General features: G+C 46.5%; 1 long non-coding RNA gene across 1 annotated transcript; it reads left to right on the top strand.

The window, feature by feature from the left end:
- Positions 1–17022: 17022 nt before the first annotated feature.
- LOC141207013 (uncharacterized) lies at positions 17023–26495 on the top strand. The gene is made up of 3 exons (XR_012277448.1): positions 17023–17300; positions 21553–21670; positions 25959–26495. It is a non-coding gene; the product is annotated as an uncharacterized lncRNA (long non-coding RNA).
- Positions 26496–26877: the final 382 nt, after the last annotated feature.

The following is a 26877-nucleotide window of genomic DNA, read 5'->3' as shown; positions in this document are numbered from 1 at the left end:
TCTCCTCTCTTTCCTTAGCTCTGGTAGCAGAACATAACACCTAGAATATAAGACATATTTTCAGTTGTTTCACACTTTTTTGTTAAGTATATAATTCCACATGTGTTAATTCATAGTTTTGATGCCTTCAGTGAGAATGTACAAGTTTCATAGTCATGAAAATACAGAAAAATCTTTAAATGAGAAGGTGTGTCCAAACTTTTGGTCTGTACTGTACATCTGACCAACATGCAGGTGGGGGCCTATCAGACTCTAGTTACTCCACTGGGTGGGACCAGATCATTTCCAGGACTCCTTGTTCTTTACATTGAAGATAATTCTTAATGACATTGGCTGTACGTTTGGGGTTGTTGTTCTGCTGAAGAAAACATTTGGATCCAATCAGACACCTCCTTCATGATATTGCATGATGGATAAGTATCTGCCTCTATATCTCAGCATTGAGGGAACCAATAATTCTGACCCAATTTCCACCTCCATTTGCTGAAATGCAGCCCCAATCTTACAGGACCCTCCACCGTGCTTATGCATCACTATTGCCCACAGACACTCATTATTGTACTGCTCTCCAGCCCTTCAGTGAACAAAATCTCTTCTGTAACAACAACATTTTTCATATTTTGACTCAACCGTCCAGAGCACATCCTGCCAATTTTCTACACCCTGGTTCCTCTGTTTTAATGCATAGTTGAGTCACTTGGCCTTGTTTTGATGTGGAAGATATGGCTTTTTCGCCACAATTCTGCTATGAAGACCACTTCTGGCCAGTCTTCTCTGAACAGTAGATAAGTGAAGCTGAGTCCCACAGGTTACTGCCAGTTCTGAGCTGATGGCACTGCTGGACATCTTCTGCTTTTGAAGGAAAGTAACCATAATGTGTCATACATCTGCTGCACTAAGTTTCCTTGGCCGACCACTGCATCTACTGACCTCAACGTTGCACATTTTCTTGTGCTTCTTCATAAGTGCTTGAATGACACATCTTGAACCCTCAATCTGCTTTGAAATTTGTGCCTTAGAGACCTTGCTGATGTAGTATAACTTCCTTGTGTATTCTTGCTCAGTCTTACCATGGTGTATGACCAGACACCTGACTGTATTATTACAAAATCCCTGACTTTGCGCAGGTGTACCTGAAATAATTGATGCTGTTTTAAAGTGAAAAGTTGGTCACACTAAATATTGATTGGATCTAGATTTTTCGTTTGTTCATTCACTTGTATTTTGTTAATTGATTAAATAAATCATTAACATTTCTATTTTTGAAGCATTCTTACTTTACAGCATTTTTTCTACACCTTTCTAAAAATTATTTTTATGTTATTGTGTCTTTTATTTGCTCATTAATAATCTGATATATCTTTTGGTATTTTGTGTATAGTTGTTTTTTTGCTGTTGGGGTAAATTGTAGGATATTGATTTCAGAGTGGTTTCCTGATCCTTTGATTGTAGGAATGAGTGGTATATATGTGCTAATAAATTAGGACAAAACGTAGGTAATTTAGGAAAAAACTGAACATCTCAGCAGTAATAACATGCTGATTGTGATGTCATGAAGATAACTTGAATTTCCACCAATCAGAGATCAGCATGTTTCAGGTCAACCAGATAGAACAGTCCATGAAACATGAGTCACGGCCACTGTGAGGTCATAATGCTGATTAGAATTTCCACCAGTCAGAAAACAGAACCACCCAGGAGGTATGAGTCATCGCCACTGTGAGGTCATAATGCTGACCAATCACAGAGCAGCCACACCCAGATTTTCCACCAATCAGAGAGCAGCCACACCCAGATTTTCCACCAATCAGAGATCAGCAGTGGGTATAAATAGCCACTGCAGCCTGCCCGGCTTAGCCTTGCACTGGTTGGGTCTCTCTTTTTTTCTCCCTCTTGGTATCTCCCGGTATCTCTCCCTCCCCTCTCTCTTCTCTCTCTCTATCTCTTTGACCCAACGGCCCTCTTAAGGGCTACCCCAAATGTGTAAAAGATAGAACCAATATTTGTGTTGTTTGTCCGTTTTATGAACCTGTGATTAACCCCTTCCCACTCTTTGCCATATATATATATATATATTATATACATAGTATGTGCAGGTGGGCCTTAAAGGCCCCTGGTTAGCTCATTAATATCAGATTTGTGGGTGTCCCGCACGTGGCACCTCCACTACTCAGTTGTTTGAAACTCTGGCAGAGGTCAGATGTAAACTTTGTTGAGGAGCTGAACATCACAGCTCTGGTCACTGTGTAGTGGCTGCTACCTGGTGCTGCAGATCAGCTCCTATTGCATGAATATTAGCTGACTTGCAGGACCCACAGTACAGTGAATGGCGCAGTGATGTTCAGATCTTCAAACTATTTACATCTGAGCATTGCAAACAACTGATGGATAGAGCCAGTGCCGCGTGTCGGAGCCCATCGATCTGATATTGATAACCCATCCCCAGGATGGCAGCTCAGTAGATACCATACCAGGATGGGGGACATTATGCCAGAATGGGTACATTATACCAGAATGGGGACATTATATCAGAATTAGGTCATTATGCCAGAATGTGAGACACTGTAACAGAATGGAGTGCATTGTACCAGGATGGGGGACATTAAACCAGGGCGAGGGACATTAAACCAGTATGATGGTCATTAAACCAGGATGGGGGGCATTATACCAGGATGGGGACATTATACCAGTATGGGGACACTATACTAGTATGGGGACATTTTACCAAGATGAAGGACACTATATCAGAATGGGGACAATATATCAGAATGGGGACAATATACCAGGAAGGGGGACATTAAATCAGAATGGGGACATTATATCAGAATGGGGAAATTATACCAGAATTGGGGACATTATACCAGAATAAGGGACACTATACCAGAATGGGGTACACCATACCCGGATGGGTGACACTATATCAGAATGGGGACATTATATCACAATGATGAGGTTATACCAGGATGGGGGACATTATATCACAATGATGATATTATACCAGTATGGGGGATATTATAGCAGCATGGGGGACATAATGACAGAACTGGAGATACTATACCAGGATGTGGGGCATTATACCAGCTTTGGGGACATTATAGCAGAATTGGGAGCATTACACCAGCATGGGGGATATTATACCAGGTTAGAGACATGATACCAAAATGGGGACATTATATCAGAATGGGGACACTATACCAGGATGGGGACATTAAACCAGAATGAAGGAAATGATGCGAGAATGGGGACATTACCAGACAGGGGCACAGGTGGGGGAAAATGTTAAAGCATAAGGCCCAGCATGTGGGAGATTATTACAAGAAGGAGCCAGGATGGGGGACATTACTACATAGGTAGAGAGCACATATATCTTTATAGCATCCAGAACGCTACAAGGGCCCATACATCTGACCAACATGCAGGTGGGGGCCTATCAGACTCTAGTTACTCCACTGGGTGGGACCAGATCATTTCCACGACTCCTTGTTCTTTACATTGAAGATAATTCTCAATGACATTGGCTGTACGTTTGGGGTTGTTGTTCTGCTGAAGAAAACATTTGGATCCAATCAGACACCTCCCTGATGATATTGCATGATGGATAAGTATCTACCTCTATATCTCAGCATTGAGGGAACCAATAATTCTGACTCAATTTCCAACTCCATTTGCTGAAATGCAGCCCCAAACTTACAGGACCCTCCACCGTGCTTATGCATCACTATTGCCCACAGACACTCATTATTGTACTGCTCTCCAGCCCTTCAGTGAGCAAAATCTCTTCTGTAATAACAACATTTTTCATATTTTTACTCAACCGTCCAGAGCACATCCTGCCAATTTTCTACACCCTGGTTCCTCTGTTTTAATGCATAGTTGAGTCACTTGGCCTTGTTTTGATGTGGAAGAGATGGCTTTTTCGCCACAATTCTGCTATGAAGAGAACTTCTGGCCAGTCTTCTCTGAACAGTAGATGAGTGAAGCTGAGTCCCACTGGTTGCTGCCAGTTCTGAGCTGATGGCATTGCTGGACATCTTCTGCTTTTGAAGGAAAGTAACCATAATGTGTCATACATCTGCTGCACTAAGTTTCCTTGGCCGACCACTGCATCTACTGATCTCAACGTTGCACAATTTCTTGTGCTTCTTCATAAGTGCTTGAATGACACATCTTAAACCCTCAATCTGCTTTGAAATTTGTGCCTTAGAGACCTTGCTGATGTAGTATAACTTCCTTGTGTATTCTTGCTCAGTCTTGCCATGGTGTATGACCAGACACCTGACTGTATTATTACAAAATCCCTGACTTTGCGCAGGTGTACCTAGAAGAATTGATGCTGTTTTAAAGTGAAAAGGTGGTCACACCAAATATTGATTGGATCTAGATTTTTCGTTTGTTCATTCACTTGTATTTTGTTAATTGATTAAATAAATCATTAACATTTCTATTTTTGAAGCGTTCTTACTTTACAGCATTTTTTCTACACCTTTCTAAAAATTATTTTTATGTGATTGTGTCTTTTATTTGCTCATTAATAATCTGATATATCTTTTGGTATTTTGTTTATAGTTGTTTTTTTGCTGTTGGGGTAAATTGTAGGATATTGATTTCAGAGTGGTTTCCTGATCCTTTTATTGTAGGAATGAGTGGTATATATGTGCTAATAAATTAGGACAAAACATAGGAAATTTAGGAAAAAACTGAACATCTCAGCAGTAATAACATGCTGATTGTGATGTCATGAAGATGACTTGAATTTCCACCAATCAGAGATCAGCATGTATCAGGTCACCCAGATAGAACAGTCCATGAAACATGAGTCACGACCACTGTGAGGTCATAATGCTGATTAGAATTTCCACCAGTCAGAAAACAGAACCGCCCAGAAGAACCACCCAGGAGGTATGAGTCATCGCCACTGTGAGGTCATAATGCTAACCAATCACAGAGCAGCCACACCCAGATTTTCCACCAATCAGAGAGCAGCCACACCCAGATCTTCCACCAATCAGAGATCAGCAGTGGGTATAAATAGCCGCTGCCGCCTGCCCGGCTTAGCCTTGCACTGGTTGGGTCTCTCTTTTTTTTCCTCTCTCTTGGTCTCTCTCTCTCTCTCTCTTCTCTCTCTCTTCTCTCTCTCTTCTCTCTCTCTTCTCTCTCTCTCTCTTCTCTCTCTTCTCTCTCTCTTCTCTCTCTCTTCTCTCTTCTCTCTCTCTTCTCTCTCTCTTCTCTCTCTCTCTTCTCTCTCTCTTCTCTCTCTCTTCTCTCTCTCTTCTCTCTCTCTCTCTCTCTCTCTTTCTCTCTCTCTCTCTCTTCTCTCTCTCTTCTCTCTCTCTTCTCTCTCTCTCTCTCTCTCTCTCTCTCTCTCTCTCTCTCTCTCTCTCTCTCTCTCTCCGGCCCTCTTAAGGGCTACCCCAAATGTGTAAAAGATAAAACCAATATTTGTGTTGTTTGTCCGTTTTATGAGCCTTTGATTAACCCCTTCCCACTCTTTGCCATATATATATATATTATATACATAGTATGTGCAGGTGGGCCTTAAAGGGAATTTCCAGGACAAACATATTGATGGCCTATCCCCTGGTTATCTCATTAATATCAGATTTGTGGTGGTCCGGCACGTGTCACCTCCACTAATCAGCTGTTTGCAGCTTCGGTCGAGGTCAGATGTAAACATTGTTGAGGAGCTGAACATCACAGCTCTGGTCACTGTGTAGTGGCTGCTCCCTGGTGCTGCAGATCAGCTCCTATTACATGAATATTAGCTGATCTGCAGGACCCACAGTACAGTGAATGGAGCGGTGATGTTCAATCTTCACACTATTTACATCTGAGCGCTGCAATCAGCTGATGGGTAGAGCCGGTGCCGCGTGTCGGAGCCCACCGATCTGATCTTGATAACCCATCCCCAGGATAAATCATCATTATTATACTACTGGAAACTCCATTAATGGATTGTCTGGGATTAATAACACGAGCCCCTTCTTTAAGAAAAAACAGTCCCTAACTGGTCACAGGATAAATGTGGGATTTCAGGTCACCCATTTACTGCAATGCAGCTGGCAATGCCACCCAGCGGATCTAAGCAAGTCCCGGGGCCTCAACAATATACAGCCAGTGCCCGAGTATAGGATGGAAGATTAAAAAAAATCTTCAAAAATGTATTTTGTATGAGGCATACATCAAAAATACAGGCAATGCTTTTCCTGACAACACTGAGTTTTATAATGTGGAAAAAAACGTTTAAAAAAACACTGTGTGAACATAACCCTAACTGCATTGTGACTGTGTATATACATATATAAGCTGCCCCTCCCCCACCATGTGAGCATTCTCAGCGCGTACTGACCAATGCTGTCCACCAGGTGGCATCAGCAGGAAATTACAGCGATGAGACAAGCACTGCATGACAGCCCCGCCCCAATCTGCCCTATACCAGACACGCCCCCTACCAACGCCCCGCCTCCACTGCCATGACAACCGAATTATTTAATGGCAGAAAGAGACCTTATATGAGCAGAGAAGTAGCGGCCGGAGCGCGGGGTCCGCACAGGTGAGCGCCCCCATAACACAGTGTATGTACTGCACGTCAGCTCTATGGCAGACTGTCACCTGTGCTGGATCCAGGACGTGTTACACTTATATCTGTACAGAGACACAGAGGACGCAGCGGGGCCCTGTCGCCAGATATATATATATATGTGTGTGTGTGTATATACAGTATATATATGTGTATGTATATGCTGTATTACTGTATATATGCGTGTATATATGTACTAGCTATTGAACCCGTTCTACGCCCGGGTGGCGAGCATTTTTATTGGTATATGGTCTCCCATCCTGGTATTTGTGCTGCCCCCATCCTATTGTGGTATGCATGGTCCCTCCACCCCCCAATCCTGGTATACATGGCACACCTCATTCCCCAATCATGGTATGTATGGTCCCCTCACCCCCCAACCCTGGTATGCATGGCACACCTCACCCCCCAATCATGGTATGTATGGTCCCCTCACCCCCCAATCCTAGTATGCATGGCACACCTCATTCCCCAATCCTGGTATGCATGGTCCCCTCACCTCCCAATCCTGGTATACATGGCACCCCTCACCCCCCAATCCTGGTATGCATGGCACCCCTCACCCCCAATCCTGGTATACATGGCACCCCTCATTCCCCAATCCTGGTATGCATGGCACCCCTCATTCCCCAATCCTGGTATGCATGGCACCCCTCATTCCCCAATCCTGGTATACATGGCACTCATCACCCGCCAATCCTGGTATGCATGGTCCCCTCACCCCCCAATCCTGGTATGCATGGTCCCCTCACCCCCCAATCCTGGTATGCATGGTACCCACACCCCCCAATCCTGGTATGCATGGTCCCCTCACCCCCCAATCCTGGTATACATGGCACCCCTCATTCTCCAATCCTGGTATGCATGGCACCTCTCACCCCCAATCCTGGTATACATGGCACCCCTCATCCCCCAATCCTGGTATACATGGTCCCCTCACCCCTCAATTCTGGTATACATGGCATCCCTCATTCCCCAATCCTGGTATACATGGCACCCCTCACCCCCTAATTCTGGTATGCATGGTCCCCTCACCCCCCAATCCTGGTATGTATGGTCCCCTCACCCCCCAATTCTGGTATACATGGCATCCCTCATTCCCCAATCCTGGTATGCATGGTCACCTCACCTCCCAATCCTGGTATACATGGCACCCCTCACCCCCCAATCCTGGTATGCATGGCACCCCTCACCCCCAATCCTGGTATACTTGGCACCCCTCATTCCCCAATCCTGGTATGCATGGCACCCCTCACCCCCAATCCTGGTATGCATGGCACCCCTCATTCCCCAATCCTGGTATGCATGGCACCCCTCATTCCCCAATCCTGGTATGCATGGCACCCCTCATCCCCAATCCTGGTATGCATGGTCCCCCCCCCAATTCTGGTATACATGGCACCCCTCAGCCCCAATCCTGGTATGCATGGTCCCCTCACCCCCCAATTCTGGTATACATGGTACCCCTCACCCCCAATCCTGGTATGCATGGTACCCCCTCATCCCTATTCTGGTATCTATGGTACCCCCTCACATCCCCAATCCTGGTATGCATGGTACCCCTCATCCCTATCCTGATATGCATGGCACCCCTCACCCCCAGTCCTGTTATGCATGGCACCCCTCACCCCCAATCCTGTTATGCATGGTCCCCTCACCCCCAATCCTGTTATGCATGGTCCCCTTACCCCCCAATCCTGGTAGGCATGGCACCCCTCACCCCCCAATCCTGGTATGGATAGTCCCCTCACCCGCCAATCCTGGTATGTATGGTCCTCTCACCCCCCAATCCTGGTATGTATGGCACCCCTCACCCCCCAATCCTGGTATGTATGGCACCCCTCATCCCTATCATGCTACACACACATACAAGAAAATAAACACTTATACTCACCTTTCTTCCCTGTGCTCCAGCGCTGTTTCCCGTTCTGCTGGAGGCCGGGGGAGGAGTGCGGCGCCGAAGTACGCGTGTGCTCATACCACGCTGTCCGGCTCCATTTTGCTGAAGACACATTGCAAATGTGTCTTCAGTAAAATGGCGCCGGATAGCGCTATGCGCATGTGCCGATTTCAATGCCTCCCTCTTCCCCCGGACTCCGGACCGAACAGAAGCGCCGCGGTAGCGCTCATCCCGGTCAGGTAAGTATGTAAGTATGGCGCCAGAGATCGCGGTATGTGTTCAGTGTATACGCATACCGTGATCTCCTGCACCATACACTCCTCTTACCTGTAACGGCTCCATGCGTTCTTCAGTCTGGAGCCAGACTGTGCAGGCGTGTCGCACTAGCGCAGACTATAAAGGCTTCAGACAGAGGGACGCTTTGTACCTTGTATCACAAATTCTTTGGTATTATTATCTTCATTTAATTTGCTTGCAAGGAAAAACACAAAAGAGAATGAAGCAAAAATAAAATCATTGATCATTTCACACAAAACTCCAAAAATGGGCCGGACAAAAGTATTGGCACCCTCAGCCTAATACTTGGTTGCACAACCTTTAGCCAAAATAACTGCGAACAACCGCTTCCGGTAACCATCAATGAGTTTCTTACAATGCTCTGCTGGAATTGTAGACCATTCTTCTTTGGCAAACTTGTAGTGAGCTGGCCGTCTCTGGCTGTTCTGTGATAATTGATATAGAGCCTGTTACAGAAGTGATTACACAGGATGATGTTGCCACCTTGTGGCCAGAGGTTGCACCTGCGCAGGGTGTGATGACAGAGAAAAAGACTGAGCCTCCTGTGTCCCGCCCTAGAGAGTCACGTGACCAAAGTGGGAAGCAGGAAAAAGCGCGCGCAGAGTCTGCTGTGGTCTGTGAAAAGAGCCAGGACGGTGTGCAGGCCCTCGTGTGTGGCGCAGGAGAGACTCTCAACGTGATTTCTTCTATCTGACACCATATCCTCGGAGCCTTCCCCAGCTCCTGCACTGCTGAAGGATTCAGCTGTTACACTCCCTGCTACTGGAGTGTGGACTACATAAGGGGACCCACTAGAGCTTCTATCCGGATCAGAGAGACTGTAAGCGGGACCTCTGGCGAGAGGCCGAAGTATCCCTTCCTTCGTTTCCGCAAATTCTGCTGTTCCTGTTTTTTTTCCGGCTGGGACGCCTTCCTGCAAAGACAGACAGGCCTGCGACGGGGGACACATCCTTCTGGAGTAAAGGACTGGTAACGTGTGAGTAGGGACAGTGAGGGTCAGCTTATCAGTACACGTTATTACTGTGCATATTTACGGTTGTCATTTATTGTTTTTTTTTCTTTGCTGTGTTAAAAATGTATGCGAGTAAAGATACGGTTGTCAAGATAGAGTCTGTGTGTGGGGATCTTGCTGGGCCAGATCATAGATACCAATGCGCGGCCTTGCCCGCGGTCACTTCAAACTGCTCCAGGTCCCTGATATTTGAAGGGAGCCTTCTCCAAACTGCCATTTTGCGATCTCTCCACAGGTGTTCTATGGGATTCAGGTCTGGACTCATTGCTGGCCACCTTAGAAGTCTCCAGTGCTTTCTCTAAAACCATTTTATAGTGCTTTTGGAAGTGTGTTTTGGGTCATTGTCCTGCTGGAAGACCCATGACCTCTGAGGGAAACCCAGCTTTCTCACACTGGGCCCTACATTATGCTGCAAAATTTGTTGGTAGTCTTCAGACTTCATAATGCCATGCACACGGTCAAGCAGTCCAGTGCCAGAGGCAGCAAAGCAACCCCAAAACATCAGGGAACCTCCGCCATGTTTGACTGTAGGGACCGTGTTCTTTTCTTTGAATGCCTCTTTTTTTTTCCTGTACACTCTATGTTGATGCTTTTTCCCAAAAAGCTCTACTTTTGTCTCATCTGACCAGAGAACATTCTTCCAAAACGTTTTAGGCTTTCTCAGGTAAGTTTTGGCAAACTCCAGCCTGGCTTTTTTATGTCTCGGGGTAAGAAGTGGGGTCTTCCTGGGTATCCTACCATACAGTCCCTTTTCATTCAGACGCCAACGGATAGTATGGGTTGACACTGCTGTACCCTCGGACTGCAGGGCAGCTTGAACTTGTTACACGAATTAGAGAAGCATCACATGATTTTTCAAAGGGTGCCAATAATTTTGTCCACCCCCTTTTTTAGGTTTGGTGTGGAATTATATCCAATCTGGCTTTAGGACAATTCTTTTTGTGTTTTTTTCATTGAAGACAAATTAAATGAAGAGAATACCAAAGAATTTGTGATTGCAATCATTTTCAGGAAGAAATTGAGCATTATCTGACAGAATTGCAGGGGTGCCAATACTTTTGGCCACCACTGTATACTGTATATGGGCGTGTGTATATGTATATGTATACTGGTATGTGTGTGTATATGTGTGTATATATGTGTATATATGTATACTGTATATGTGTGTATATATGTATACTGTATATGGGTGTGTATATATATATACTGTATACTGGGTGTGTATATATGTATACTGTATAAGTGTGTATATATATGTATACTGTATATGGGTGTATATATATGTATACTGGTATATGTGTGTATATATGTATACTGTATATGTGTGTATATATGCATACTGTATATGTGTGTATATATGTATACTGTATATGTGTGTGTATATATGTATACTGTATAAGTGTGTATATATATACTGTATACTGGGTGTGTATATATGTATACTGTATAAGTGTGTATATACTGTATATGGGTGTATATATATGTATACTGGTATATGTGTGTATATATATGTATACTGTATATGGGTGTATATATGCATACTGTATATGTGTGTATATATGTATACTGTATATGTGTGTATATATGTATACTGTATATGGGTGTGTATATATGTATACTGTATATGTGTGTATATGTATACTGTATATGGGTGTGTATATATGTATACTGTATATGTGTGTATATATGTATACTGTATATGTGTGTATATATATGTATACTGTATATGGGTGGATATATACAGTACAGACCAAAAGTTTGGACACACCTCATTTAAAGATTTTTCTGTATTTTCATGACTATGAAAATTGTACATTCACACTGAAGGCATCAAAACTATGAATTAACACATGTGGAATTATATACTTAACAAAAAAGTGTGAAACAACTGAAAATATGTCTTATATTCTAGGTTCTTCAGAGTAGCCACCTTTTGCTTTGATGACTGCTTTGCACACTCTTGGCATTCTCTTGATGAGCTTCAAGAGGTAGTCACCAGAAATGGTCTTCACCTCACAGGTGTGCCCTGTCAGGTTTAATATGATAAAGTGCTTTATTCTTTGTCGGGTCCAGGGGTCCTGTAGAATGTGAATCCCTGAGGAACAGCGTATCCTTGGCTTGTGCCAAGACAGAAGAAAAGTTGCTGAACACTTGGTACCCCAAAGTGATCAATCTATTTGCCAATCAAGATGCCCTGCAGTTGATTAATGCGGACAAATTGGATTCCTTTTATAACTGCGTCTCGACTAGCGGGGTGCCTCAAGGGTCTGTCTTGGGCCCTATATTATTTAATATACTTATTAATGATCTAGTGGAAGGGTTGCATAGTAAAATAGCAATATTTGCAGATGATACTAAACTTTGTAACGTAGTTAATACAGATGAGGATAGGGCACAGCTACAGGAGGATTTAGATAAATTGGGGAGTTGGGCCAAAAAATGGCAAATGGGGTTCAATGCCGATAAATGTAAGGTCATGCACATGGGAAAGAAAAACAGCAGTCACCCATACATATTAAATGGGAAACCGTTGGGGAAATCTGACATGGAGAAGGACCTGGGCGTCTTGGTTAACAGCAAATTAAATTGGAGTGCCCAGTGTCAGGCAGCAGCTGCGAAGGCAAATAGAGTCATGGCATGCATCAGAAGAGGAATAGGGGCATATGATGAGAACATTGTTCTTCCTCTGTATAAAGCGCTGGTAAGGCCGCACTTAGAATATTGTGCACAGTTCTGGGCTCCGGTACTCAGGAAAGACATATTGGAGCTAGAGAGGGTACAAAGGAGGGCGACTAAGGTAATAAAGGGAATGGAGGGACTAGAATACCCAGAGAGGTTGTCCAAATTAGGCCTATTTACGTTGGAAAAGAGAAGGCTTAGGGGAGACCTCATAAACATGTATAAATACATCAGGGGGCTGTACAGAGATCTCTCCCATGACCTGTTTATACCAAGGATGGTGACAAAGACGAGGGGGCACACTATGCGTCTGGAGGAAAGGAGGTTCCTGCACCAGCATAGAAGGGGATTCTTTACGGTCAGAGCCGTGAGACTCTGGAACTCTCTGGGAGAGGAAGTGGTGATGTCCAACTCACTTAATGAGTTCAAGAGAGGACTGGACGCCTTTCTTGAGAACAATAAAATTACATCTTATGCTTAGTGATAGTTAATTAATCCAGGGATTTAATCTGACTGCCAGATTGGAGTCGGGAAGTGAATTTTTCCTCAATGATGTAAATTGGCCTATACCGCATGGTTTTTTTTTGCCTTCCCCTGGATCAACGCTGCGGAATAGCTGCAGTGCACAAGAAATAGGCTGAACTGGATGGACGCTTGTCTTTTTTTGGCCTTTTAAACTATGTAACTATGTAACACTTATGTCCAAGCAGGTAAAGGCGGCTGCAAGATCCGTGATATATAAGGATTCATGTTCATTATTGTATCTCTGGATCAGACATAGACTCAGAGTGATACAACTAAATAGACCCTATAGGGGTAAAGTTGGCATATCCGGGGGGAAATATATCCCAGATTTGCCAAACTGAGCCAACTCATGAAACACATGGGTACATAGGAGAAGAAAGAGTTAATTGGCGTAAAAAATATAAATTTTTATTCCATCAAGTTAAAAAACGTACATAGTAAAAAGAGAAATGACATAATACGGATAGTATAAAGACACTAATTAGATTACCAATGTAGCAAGATATGTTACAAAGTATACATATATGGTCACGCATATGGTCACAGTGGGACATGAGCAATATAGATAATATAGCATAAGGTTAGTATATCAAGACAATCCAATGAGTGTAATAATATATCAAAAAGTAATCCATAAGTATTCCATAGTCATTGGATTTACACTTGCCATATGCATCAGGTATCCATCTAAATAATGCTCCTGCCCACAAATAATCAGATACATGTCACATAAAACATTTTTTAAGGTAGTCTCTTACCACAAAGAGTGCCAAAAAGGAGGGTAAAGTGCATAAAGGAACGCACAGTGGCAGAGTGGTATTCCCATCTCATATATTTATGGCACTTCCACAGTCTGAGGACGCACATTCGGCTGAAGTATATTGCTGCACAGGGACATGCCGGGTCCCTGAGCTGCAATGCATGCCGCCAGCCAATCAAAGGCCAGTAGCTGATGTCGGCGTGCCAGTCACGAGCGACGCATGGAAGTGACGTCATGCGCTGCCCTTGCCGGCACACTGAAATCAGCTACAGAAGAAGACGCCGCATGTCGTGGGAGCGCAGGAAGGTAAGAAGAATCATTTATTTTTGTTTATTTAATGTATTAGAAAAGAACGACAGAACATTATACCAGGAAAGGGCCAAGGATGGGGAGCATTAGACAAGGAAGGGGCTCAGGGTGGGGAGAATTAGACAAGGAAGGGGCCCAGGATGGGGAGCATTATATAAAGAAGGGGCCCAGGATGGGGAACATTATACAAGGAAAGGGCCCAGGATAGGGAGCATTATACCAGAATGGGGGTCATTATACCATGACATGGGCCAGGATGAAGGACATTACACCAGGAAGGGCACAAGGATGGAGGTCATTATACCAGAATGGGGCCTAGGATGGGGGACAGGATACCAGGATGGAGGACATTGTTATAGGATGGGGGACATTGTACCAGGATTGGGGACATTGTTACAGGAAGGGGCCAGGATGGGGGACATTAATACAGTAAGAGGCCCAGGACCAAGGACATTATACCAGGAAGGAGCCCAGGATTGGGACGTTATTGCTGAAAGGGGCTCAGGATGGGGGGTATTATACACAGAAGGTGGATATTATAACAGGAAGAGGCCCAGGATCGGGGATATTATAACAGGAAGGGGCGCAGGATGGGGAACATTATACCAGGAAGGGGCCTAGAATGAGAGACATTATTATAGGATGGGGCTACAATGGGAAACATCCAAGGCAGGGACGAACACGCGCATCATTATCGGATCTAGAACGCTACAAGGGCCCATACATCTGACCAACATGCTGGTGGGGGCCCAGGTCCAAATTTTGCACATCTGCAGGAACATGGCATATGGCTTAACAGTATGTCATATGTTGGGAAGGGGTTAAGCTACAGCACATTACATAGCCTCTTGCAGCTATATCAATGGAAAAATTAAAAAATGTATGGCTTTTTGAAGAAGGGAAGGAAAAAATGCAAAACAAAAAATTATCCGGTCCTGAAGGGATTAAGGAGTTCCCACCCACAGTAAATGTTGTCACTCAGCTTAAAATCTTCACTTGCTTATTAGCAGAAGCTAAGGTTTCATTAGGATCTCCGAGGCTAAAGTTACATGCGGCTCCAGCTTACATGTAAAGGGGATGGTATCAAGGAGTCTCGCCAAACTTTCCCTACAAATGTCCAACAATTCAGAATTCATATCCATTGATAATTTATCTTCTAAAATGATAGCATTTTTTTTCTATCCTTTTCATTTTATGTGTAATTAACTTTTTGCTCTCCTCCTTTAAGCAATGGGAGGAACGACTGATAAGGATCCAGGAAACCATTGATGAATGGCTGAAGGTGCCGACCCAGTGGCTTTAATCTTCTCTTCTGAGGACATCATGCAGCAAATGCCTGAAGAAGGACGCTTATTCCAGACTGTGGACAGAAACTGGAGAGAGATCATGAAACATTGCGTTAAAGACCCGAAGGTAAATGGATGCTTCATGGTGGACTGATACAAGAAAGCACGGTCATCTTGCATCCAGGATTGATGTTTTCCAAGAGTCCGTGTCCTGATGCTTCCATCACAAGGATCCCGGGTTATGGGGCTCCGCACTGCCTGGACTCCAGCCTCCCGCATCTTCTATTTTCTATCCAAATAGGTTCTAATTTTTCTTTTAATATAAACTATTGGCACAATAGTCAATGAATGTGACCTTTTTTCAGTCTCTATAACTATATAATGGAATCTTACTTATGGGCTATCTACTTTGTTTTAGGTTTTAAGCGCCACTTCTCTGACCGGACTTCTGGAGAAACTTCAGGACAGCAATGTGCTTCTGGATAAAATCATGAAAGGGCTGAATGCCTATCTGGAGAAGAAGAGGCTTTTTTTTCCCACGGTATAGTCCTTTCACTTGTTGCAATGATTATATATATTCCTTAAATATTTTTTTTTCTTATTTAAACGCATTGAAATCATTTTTGTAATTGGATTTCATTAATAATTTTGCACTGTTTGCCTTCTATTGGCTCTGTGTTGCGCTGGCTATTGGACTTATTTTTAATCTGTCTTTTTTCAGCTCCTCTTAGCCGATTTATGACCACAGATCACATCAAAGCTGAATGTGCAGGAAACAAAAAGCCTAACGGTGCAACATTTTTAATGAAACTGAATTGTCGCAAATACTCGCAATTAAATGGGTATTCCCATCTCCAAGATCCTATCCCAATATGTAGTAGGCGTAGTAATAATAATAATATTAGCAAATACCTCCAATTAGAAGTGTAGTATAGTTCTTCTGATTCACTATGTCGCTTTCCCCATGTGCAAGGCATTGCAGTAGCTTCGGTATCCATGGTTACGACCACTCATATAGTGACAGTTATTTGCTAGTGGTCGTAACCTAAGCTACTGCAATGCCCTGCACATGGGGTAAGCGACAAAACAAATCAGAAGAACTATACTAAACTTCTAATTGGAGGTATTTGCTAATATTATTATTATTACGCATACTACATATTGGGGTAGAATCCTGGAGATGGGAACATTTCAGTTAAATAAAAAAAAGTTCCCAAAGCTGGATAGCCCCTTTAAGCTAACCATACGCATGACATATGAGATACCCGTGGTCTGAATGGTTATTTGGCTATTTCTCCTGACTCCCACCTATTCTGCTGAACAGTCATGTGGTTTTAATGGGGAGAGAGGAGAAAGTCGGTACTGGACACCTCCGGCAGCGGGTTATCTCCCCTGAGAACCAAAAGACCAGGTATTGAAATCCCATCTGCCCGATCCTTCTGGCCCTGACATCCTCTATCGGGGGAGAGTCAGGAGACCCCCATACACATCAGTGGGTAGGCCGGTCCTGCTGCAATCGTCAGGTTTAAACTATTTTAATCCAATGTGTATGGGGACTGAATCTTTACTTTAAAGCTTTGCTTTTCTATTTTCTCACATAGACACTAATACAAATGGCGCCTGACCCAATACTTTAATGACATCTTTATCATATTGTGCATTTTCGCTTTAGCTTTTTCTTCCTGTCCAACGACGAAATGCTAGAAATTCTCTCTGAGACTAAAGATCCTCTGCGGGTCCAACCACATCTAAAGAAGGGCTTTGAAGGCATCGCAAAGCTGGAGCTCCTTCCTAACCTGGACATCAAAGCCATGTACAGCACCGAGGGGGAACGCGTAGAGCTCATCCAGACCATCTCCACCTCGGAGGCTCGGGGGGCCGTGGAGAAGTGGCTCATCCAAGGGGAAGATGTCATGTTAAGGAGCGTGCATGATGTTATTGCTCGGTCACGAATGGTACGGATCTACCTACAGACCAAAAGCATTAATTGGAACTAATCTAGTCTATATATATAATCGTCTTATCCCGTCTGTCTGTCTGTGTGTCTGTCTGTCCAGGAAATCCCGCGTCGCTCATTGGTCCGGCAGCGGCCAATCAGCGCCGGGGGATTTCTAAAAAAAGATGGCGGCCGTTAGCGGCTCATCTGCGGGACGGAGCTGAGCGGCGATGCAGTCGGGAGATGACCGGCGCAAGGCGCTCATCTCCCGGCCGGCAACAGCAGAAGGAACACGACCGACGGACCCATCTGCGGGATGGAGATGCAGCCGGAAGATGAGCGCCGCGAGGCGCTCATCTCCCGGCCGGTAGCAGCGGAAGGACCGCCGGCGTCGCTGACCTCCATGCGGAAGGGAGGACCGGGGAGCGGCGCTGCGGGTCGGGATACTTCTGCTATGAGCGCCCGCTATGTCCCGGGTTCTCGCAGCGGAAGTAGCCGCACAGGCAGCGCCGCTCCCCGGTCCTCACCAAGACGATTCGATGATTGATCGCGGTCTTCGGACCCGACCAATCACTGATCTTAGCGCAAAACTTAAACACCGCTGTGCTGATTGGTCGCCGACGCTGCCCGCGACCAATCACCGATCTTGGCTCCACATTTAAACACCGCTGTGGTGATTGGTCGCGGCCGATATTTAAATTTGGCGCCAAAATCGGTGATTGGTCGCGGCCGATATTTCAATTTCGCGCCCAAATCGGTGATTGGTCGCGGTCAGCGTCCGCGACCAATCAGCACAATAGTGTTTAAGTTTGGCGCCAAGATCAGTCATTGGTCGCGGGCCAAGACAGCGACCAATCACCGATTTGTGCGGCACTTTTAAATAGCGTCCGTGACCAATTGGATGTCAGCGCCACTCCCCGGTCCTCCCTTCACACCCTAGCCGCATGGATGTCAGCGCCGCTCCCCGGTCCTCCCTTCACACCCTAGCCGCATGGATGTCAGCGGCGCTGCCTGTGCGGATACTTCCGCTCCGAGAACCCGGGACATGAGCGGGCGCTCGCAGCAGAAGTATCTGGACTCGCAGCGCCGCTCCCCGGTCCTCCCTTCACACCCTAGCCGCTGATGTCCCCACTGTATCCGCATGGTCTTACAAAGGTCCGGACATTTGTGTTAAAAATCGCTGATTGGTCGCTGGCGCTGCCCGCGACCAATCACCGATTTGGGCGCCAAATTTAAATATCAGCCGCGACAAATCAGCACAGCGGTGTTTAAATGTGGAGCCAAGATCGGTGATTGGTCGCGGCCGATATTTAAATTTGGCGCCCAAATCGGTGATTGGTCGCGGGCAGCGCCCGCGACCAATCAGCGATTTTTAACACAAATGTCCGGACCTTTGTAACACCATGCGGATACTGTGGGGACATCAGCGGCTAGGGTGTGAAGGGAGGACCGGGGAGCGGCGCTGCGGGTCGGGATACTTCGGGGAGCGGCGCTGACATCCAATTGGTCGCGGACGCTATTTAAAAGTGCCGCACAAATCGGTGATTGGTCGCGGTCTTGGCCCACAACCAATCACGGATCTTGCCGCAAAAGTTAAACACTACGGTGCTGATTGGTCGCGGACGCTGACAGCGACCAATCACCGATTTTGGCGCCACATTCAAATATCGGCCGCGACCAATCACCGATCTTGGCTCCACATTTAAACACCGCTGTGCGGATTGGTCGCGGACGCTATTTAAATGTGGCACCAAAATCGGTGATTGGTCGCACCCAGCGTCGGCGACCAATCAGCACAGCGGTGTTTAAATGTGGAGCCAAGATCGGTGATTGGTCGCGGCCGATATTTGAATGTGGCGCCCAAATCGGTGATTGGTCGCTGTCAGCGTCCGCGACCAATTAGCACCGTAGTGTTTAACTTTGGCCGCAAGATCAGTGATTGGTTGCGGGCCAAGTCGGCGACCAATCACCGATTTGTGCGGCACATTTAAATAGCGGCCGCGACCAATTGGATGTCAGCGCCGCTCCCCGGTGCTCCCTTCACACCCTAGCCGCATGGATGTCAGCGCCGCTGCCTGTGCGGATACTTCCGCTCCGAGAACCCGGGACATGAGCGGGCGCTTGCAGCAGAAGTATCCCGACCCGCAGCGCCGCTCCCCGGTCCTCCCTTCACACCCTAGCCGCTGATGTCCCCACAGTATCCGCATGGTGTTACAAAGGTCCGGACATTTGTGTTAAAAATCGCTGATTGGTCGCTGACGCTGCCGCCGACCAATCACCGATTTAGGCGCCAAATTTAAATATCGGCCGCGACCAATCACCGATCTTGGCTCAACATTTAAACACCGCTGTACTGATTGGTCGCGGACGCTATTTAAATGTGCCGCCAAAATTGGTGATTGGTCGCGCACAGCGTCGGCGACCAATCAGCACAGCGGTGTTTGAATTTGCCGCCAAGATCGGTGATTGGTCGCGGCCAGCGCCAGCGACCAATCAGCGATTTTTAACACAGATGTCCTGACCTTTGTAACACCATGCGGATACTGTGGGGACATCAGTGGCTAGGGTGTGAAGGGAGGACCGGGGAGCGGCGCTGCGAGTCCGGATACTTCTGCTGCGAGCGCCCGCTCATGTCCCGGGTTCTTGCAGCGGAACTATCCGCACAGGCAGCGGCGCTGACATCCATGCGGCTAGGGTGTGAAGGGAGGACCGGGGAGCGGCGCTGACATCCAATTGGTCGCGGCCGCTATTTAAATTTAAATGTGGCGCCAAAATCGGTGATTGGTCGCGCCCAGCGTCGGCGACCAATCAGCACAGCGGTGTTTAAATGTGGAGCCAAGATCGGTGATTGGTCGCAGCCGATATTTAAAATTGGCGCCCAAATCGGTGATTGGTCGCGGGCAGCGCCAGCGACCAATCAGCGATTTTGAACACAAATGTCCGGACCTTTGTAACACCCTGCGGATACTGTGGGGACATCAGCGGCTAGGGTGTGAAGGGAGGACCGGGGAGCGGCGCTGCGGGTCGGGATACTTCTGCTCCGAGCGCCCGCTCATGTCCCGGGTTCTCGCAGCGGAAGTAGACGCACAGGCAGGGGCGCTCCCCTGTCCTCTCTAATACGATTCCGCTCCCCGCTCCTCACCAATACGATTCGCTGATTGGTCGCGCTCTCCACACCCGACCAATCAGTGATCTTGGCGCTAAAGTTAAACACCGCTCTGCTGATTGGTCGCGTCCGCTGCCCGCAACCAATCACCGATTTGGGCGCCACATTTAAATAGCGGCCGCGACCATTCACCGATCTTGCCGCCACATTTAAACACTGCCGTGCTGATTGGACGCGGACGCCGGCCGAGACCAATCAGCAGCATTGGGGCCAAATGTAAACCCCGCTGTGCTGATTGGTCGCGGTCGCCGGCAAAGACCCATCAGCATTATTGGTGCCAAATTTAAACCCTGCTCTGCTGATTGGTCGCAGCCGCCAGCCGCGACTAATCAGCGATTTTGGTGCCAAATTTAAACACCGCACTGCTGATTGGTCGCGGCCGCCATCCGCGACCAATCAGCGAGATTGGCGCCAAATTTAAACAACGCTCTGCTGATTGTTCGCTGTCGCCGGCCTCGACCAATCAGCGATTTTGGCGCCAAATTTAAAGAATGCTCTGCTGTTTGGTCACGGCCGGCGACCAATCTGTGATTTTGGCGCCGAATTTAAACCCCGCTCTGCATCGCTCTGCTGATTGGTCGCGGTCGGCGGCCATGACCAGTCAGCAGTATTGGCGCCAAATTTAAACACCGCTCGGCTGATTGGTCGCGACTAATCAGCGATTTTGGTGCCAAATTTAAACACGCTCTCCAGTCCTCACTAACACGGTTCGCTGATTGGTCGCGGCCGCCGCCCGCGACCAATCATCGATATTGCCGCCAAATTTAAACACCGCTTTGCTGATTGGTCGCGGTTGCCGAACGCGACCAATCAGCGATTTTGGCGCCAAATTTAAACACAGCTCTGCTGATTGCACCCGGTCGGCCGCATACCTATTCTAGAATACCCGATGCATTAGAATCGGGCCACCATCTAGTTCTTTTATATTTGTATAAGATTATTTGGCGGCAGTGAATGATTTGTGGATGATGTATCTCTTGCAATAGAGCCAGGTAGCAGATCTTCTACCTGCAATCGGTAGAAATGAATTTGCTAGATAATACTAGTAAGGTTGTCCCTCTCTTAAATGCTTCTGTCAACGTAATTTAACTTTCTTTTTTAAAAGGCATACCCTGCGACTGCAAGAAAAGACTGGGTGAGGGAATGGCCGGGACAGGTCGTGCTCTGTGTGTCTCATGTTCTGGACAAGTGAAGTGCATGAAGCTATCGGCAGTGGCCCGGAGGTACGGCATAAGCTCCTTTACTGATCAAGGTTGCTTCACTATAAACAGTCATGGCCGGAAGTGTTGGCACCCTTGAAGTTGTTCCAGAAAATGAAGTATTTTTCCATAAAAAATTGCATGTGTATTTTCTGTTATACACATGTTTATTTCCTTTGTATGTATTGGAACAACACAAAAAAAGGCAAATTGGATATAATTTCGCACAAAACCCCATAAATGGGTCGGACAAAATTGTTGGCATCTTTCCAAAATTGTGGGTAAACAATTTTGTTTCAAGCATGTGATGCTCGTTCAAACTCACCTGTGGCAAGTAAAAGGTGCGGGCAATATGAAAATCACACCTGAAACCTGATACAAAGGGGAAAAGTTGACTCAGTCTTTGCGTTGTTATGTGCCACACTAAGCAGGGAGAACAGAAAGAGGAGAAGAGAACTGTCTGAGGACTTGAGAACCAAAATTGTTGACTAATATCTTCTTTTTGTGTTGTTCCAATATACACAAATGAAATAAACATGTGAACAACAAAACGTGTAATTGTAATAATTTTCTGGGAGAAATACATATATATACATTCATAGACAGACTTCATGAGTTCTCCTGCTAATAGACTGTCATACCCAGAGACGCAGCTTATAGGAGTTTCCAGGGGGGGATATACCATTGGTGCAACAGAGGTAAGGGGACCCACATTCACATCCAAAGATGCAAGCAGCTTATTTCACAGTACGTTATTAGACTGCAAAGAGCCCATGTAGTGTTCTTGCCCAGGGGTCTTCTCCTGGGGGTTGCAGTTGTACAGCGGCTCAATATCTTGAAGGTACCCAAAAGGCTCCATAGTATTGTTGGGATTTTGCATTGATTCATGCATCTTGTCTAGAGATGCGCAACTAAATTTGCAGGACCTTGGTCTAAGAGAGCAGGTTAGTAGTCTGTGGCTGTTGGATGGGAGCCTTGCTAACCGCCTCTTACATGCCGGCATCCCTGGCTCCTCTTTTGATTAGCCGGCCAGGCGTGATGTCATTTGTGCCTCACACCACAACTATGACATCGACATCAAAAGAGGAGCCGGAGATGCCGGTTCACGGGGCTCCGGTCCTGCGGCCGTGGAATACTGACCGGACTGTTGGACCAGAGTCCTGCAAATCCATTCGCTCATCTCTACTCTCGTCATATCTACCAATAAGGGAAGACATTGTATGGGATTTCCCATAATACCAGCATAAAATGAATCCATCTGCATTGAGTTTTCCCTGCTGTTTGTAGCAGGGTTTTATAGAGGTACATCTGGGTATTTGGAGCAATTTGCGAGGAGGCAAATTGTCCCAGCAGACTCGCAGCACATTGGGGGCTCTCGTCACCATAGAGGGGCACGCTCGTGACGTGGTCAGGGAAATGATCGAAACAGGTTTGTGCAAACATCATGGCTGGCAGCAAACTTTCCAATACCATGTTCTATTTATTATACACTACATGGAGAAAGGTATTGTGCCCCCTCCACATTACACCTACAGGGGCTTTTATGGCCTCCTATTCTAATCCATATCCAGGATGTTAATATGGAGTCCGTCCCTCTACAGATATCACAGCTCAGTATGCCGAGCACCTTCATACATTTCACCATATTCCTATGTTCTTTCCATATCTATGTTATGTTCCCCCCTCTTTTCTTTGAGTTTTCATAGGACACAATTGATCTTGTCACAGTAAAGCAATCTTGGGGTGTACTTACAATGACGTCTATGGGGCAGTAGTCATTTCTGCATATTGAGATGGTGGTCCCTATATAGGAATGTTTTGGCATCTGTAGGTGTCGGCATCCCCTGTATATGACTCATTGCCACAATTGATCTTCTTTATAGTCAGTGGTTTGGATGGCCTAGGTGCGGTTTGTAATATTTTCTATCAATGGTGTGTGCGCCCTCCTCTGTGCAGTGTCGTTCTATAACCATGGATGGACTAATAAAGGGGTTTTATGTCAATTCCTTTAATGACCTTTTGTTCGGTTTCTTTGTAGGTATTATGTCATTCTCCGAGTGGTCAGCCATTCTAAGCCTGAGCAGACATATGGCAATGTAATTGATGTGTGCCTGACATTGTTCTTCCCTATGTGGCGGTGACATATTTATGCTGCCATTCTCCAGTATTTGTTCTAATTAATCATCCTAAAGGTGTTTAGTGGGGTTGAGGTTGAGAACGTGTGGGAAACAGTTCTGCTCTTCTATTCCCTTAGGGTTGGAAGCTACAATTGTTTAAAATGTCTTGTGCTGAAGCATTAAGATATCTTTTCACTGGAACTAAGGGGCCTAGACCACCCCCTAAAAACAAGGCCATACCTCCACCACCAAACTGCCCAGCGGGCACAATGCAGTTAATAGGGTAACGTTCTCCTGGCATTCACCAAATCCAGACTCGTCCATCAGATGCCAGATAGAGAAGTGTGATCCGTCACTGCACAGAACAGGTCTCCTCCAGAGTCCTGTGGTGGCGGCTTCACACCACTCCATCCGACGCTCGGCATCGTGCTTGGTGATGTAAGGCTGCATGCAGCTGCTCGGCCATAAAGCTCCAGGCGGGGGCGCAGTGTTTGTGGTGATGTTGTTACCAAAGTAGATCTGGACTCTGCAGTTATGGAGTCAGGAGAGCGTTCTGCCCTCTGCTCCTCAGCACTCAGTGACCCCGCTCTGTAATGTTCTGGGGTCTCCTGAGTTGCTGCAGTTCCTTCCACTCCTTAATAATATCACTCACATGTGATGGGGGAAGATTTAGGAGGGAAGAAATGTAATATCCAGACTTGTTCCCCCGGTGGCTCCTATTACAGGACCGCGCTGGTATCAGAGAGCTCTGCACCACCAGCCGTTCTGTCATATGTTAGTAACAGCACACCGCATGGGAGGGCGGATGTTATACACCGGGGGGCGTGGGGATTGATGTTATACACTGGTGGGGGGCGAGAGTCTTAATGTTATACAAGGCCGAGGGGCCAGATGTTATACCCTAGGGGTACGAGGGGCTAGATGTTATACTGTCCGAGGGCTGGATGTTATACACTGAGGAGCAAGGGGACGGATATTATATACCGGGGTGAGGGGACGGATATTATACACCGGGGGGCGTGGGGACGGATATTATACACCAGGGGCGAGGGGACGGATATTATACACCAGGTGCGAGGGGACGGATATTATACACCAGGGGCGAGGGGACGGATATTATACACCAGGGGCGGGGGGACGGATATTATACACCGGGGCGAGGGGACGGATATTATACACCAGGTGCGAGGGGACGGATATTATACACCAGGGGTGAGGGGACAGATATTATACACCAGGTGCGAGGGGACGGATATTATTCACCAGGGGCGAGGGGACGGATATTATACACCAGGTGCGAGGGGACGGATATTATACACCAGGGGTGAGGGGACAGATATTATACACCAGGTGCGAGGGGACGGATATTATACACCAGGGGTGAGGGGACGGATATTATACACCAGGGGCGAGGGGACGGATATTATACACCAGGTGCGAGGGGACGGATATTATTCACCAGGGGCGAGGGGACGGATATTATACACCAGGGGCGAGGGGATGGATATTATACACCAGGGGCGGGGGGACGGATATTATACACCGGGGCGAGGGGACGGATATTATACACCGGGGGGGCGAGAGGCCAGATGTTATACACAAGGGGGAGGGAGCGAGGGGACAGATGTTATACACCGGGGCTGGGGGCCGGATATTATGCAAAGAAGGGCTTGGGGTTGGATGTTATACAGTGGGGTTGAGGGGATGGATTTTATACACTGGCGGGGGGGGGCGAGGGGACGGATATTATACACCGGGGGGGCGAGAGGCCGGATGTTATACACCAGGGGGAGGGAGCGAGGGGACAGATGTTATACACCGGGGCTGGGGGCCGGATGTTATACCCTGGGGGCCAGATGTTATGCAAAGGAGGGCTTGGGGTTGGATGTTATACAGTGGGGTTGAGGGGATGGATTTTATACACTGGCGGGGGGCGAGGGGAGAGATGTTATACTAAACTAGGGCCGAGGGGTGGATGTTATACACCGGGGGAGGCGAGAGGCCGGATTTTATAAACTGGGGGCTGAGAGTCCGGATGTTATACACCGTGGGCAATGGGACTAAATGAAAAAAGCAGAATTCGGTGACTAGGAGTTTTGTCCTATAATGTATGTGCATTTGCCTTCCCTTTAGAAACTCTCCCTTGTGATTCTGCAGTGTCTTAGAGGTTGACTATCTTTTCCTACATTCCTCAGGAGTTTCTCATGAACAGACTTCCGGTGGCTTGCCCAACTCCGCTATTACTGGGAGAATGAGAATGCGAGAGTGCGAATCATCAACTGCAATGTGAAGTCCGCCTATGAGTACCTGGGCAGCTCCCCACGCCTGGTCATCACTCCGCTCACTGACCGATGCTAGCGGACTCTGCTATGATGTGATGGGTTATGCTCAGAAATGTTTTTGACTTTTGTATGATGCATGAAACTTATTAGCAATTATTATTGATATTTCATACCAGTTCTTTCATGTTTCATTGGTAGATCGGTGCTTTTTATCTAAATCTTGGTGGAGCTCCAGAAGGTCCGGCCGGCACAGGAAAAACTGAGACCACCAAAGATTTGGCCAAGGCGCTGGCCGTGCAGTGTGTGGTCTTTAACTGCTCTGATGGTTTGGACTACATAGCAATGTCAAAGGTACATACAATGTTAAGCTGCTCCATTGCAGATAATAAACTGACTCCATCCGATGTTCTGCTGACATCTTTTGATTATATAGTACAGACCAAAAGTTTGGACACACCTTCTCATTTATAGATTTTTCTGTATTTTCATGACCATGAAAACTGTACATTCACACTGAAGGCATCAAAACTATGAATTAACACATGTGGTATTATATACTTAACAAAAAAGTGTGAAACAACTGAAAATATGTCTTATATTCTAGGTTCTTCAAAGTAGACACCTTTTGCTTTGATGACTGCTTTGCACACTCTTGGCATTCTCTTGATGAGGTTCAAGAGGTAGTCACCGGAAATGGTTTTCACTTCACAGGTGTGCCCTGTCAGGTTTAATAAGTGGGATTTCTTGCCTTATAAATGGGGTTGGGACCATCAGTTGTGTTGTGCAGAAGTCTGGTGGATACACAGCTGATAGTCCTACTGAATAGACTGTT

The sequence above is a fragment of the Phyllobates terribilis genome, unplaced genomic scaffold (genome assembly GCF_046119375.1).
Source record: "Phyllobates terribilis strain yellow unplaced genomic scaffold, ASM4611937v1 Scaffold_157__1_contigs__length_4398786, whole genome shotgun sequence".
NCBI classification, from domain to species: domain Eukaryota; kingdom Metazoa; phylum Chordata; class Amphibia; order Anura; family Dendrobatidae; genus Phyllobates; species Phyllobates terribilis.
This window is presented reverse-complemented; position numbering and strand designations above follow the sequence as displayed.